Source organism: Canis lupus, chromosome 31, assembly GCF_048164855.1.
Source record: "Canis lupus baileyi chromosome 31, mCanLup2.hap1, whole genome shotgun sequence".
NCBI classification, from domain to species: domain Eukaryota; kingdom Metazoa; phylum Chordata; class Mammalia; order Carnivora; family Canidae; genus Canis; species Canis lupus.
The window spans coordinates 8717973-8718399 of NC_132868.1; positions in this window are offsets into that span (position 1 = coordinate 8717973).

Below are 427 nucleotides of genomic sequence, written 5' to 3' on the forward strand. Positions count from 1 at the left end.
CGGCGCGGGCGCGGGCGCGGGCGTCCCGGCGCCGGTCGCACCCGGCCCTCCCCGGACGCCCCTGCGCGCGTGCGCTGCGCTCCCGCCGGTCGGATTGGACGCGGGCGGGCGCCGAGGGGGCGGGGGCGGGGCGGGGCGGGGCGGGGGCGGGCCCAGTCCCCGCGGCCGGAGCCCCGCCCCCTCGCCGCTCTGCGCACGCGCGGCCGCGGGCTGTCCGCGGAGCTGCCGGAGTCCGCGCGGGCGACCTCGGGGCTGCTCTCCGGGGCCCCCGTCCCTCTCGGGCGCCGCCCGCGCTTCCCCTCGCTCGCTGCTCCCCGGGAGCACGGGCCGCGGCGCCTTGGGCGTCTTCCCCGCGGCGCCCGCGGGCCCCGGAACGGCGCAGGCGCGGAGCCGGGGTCCTCGCGCCAGCCCGGAAGTCCTCTGCGCG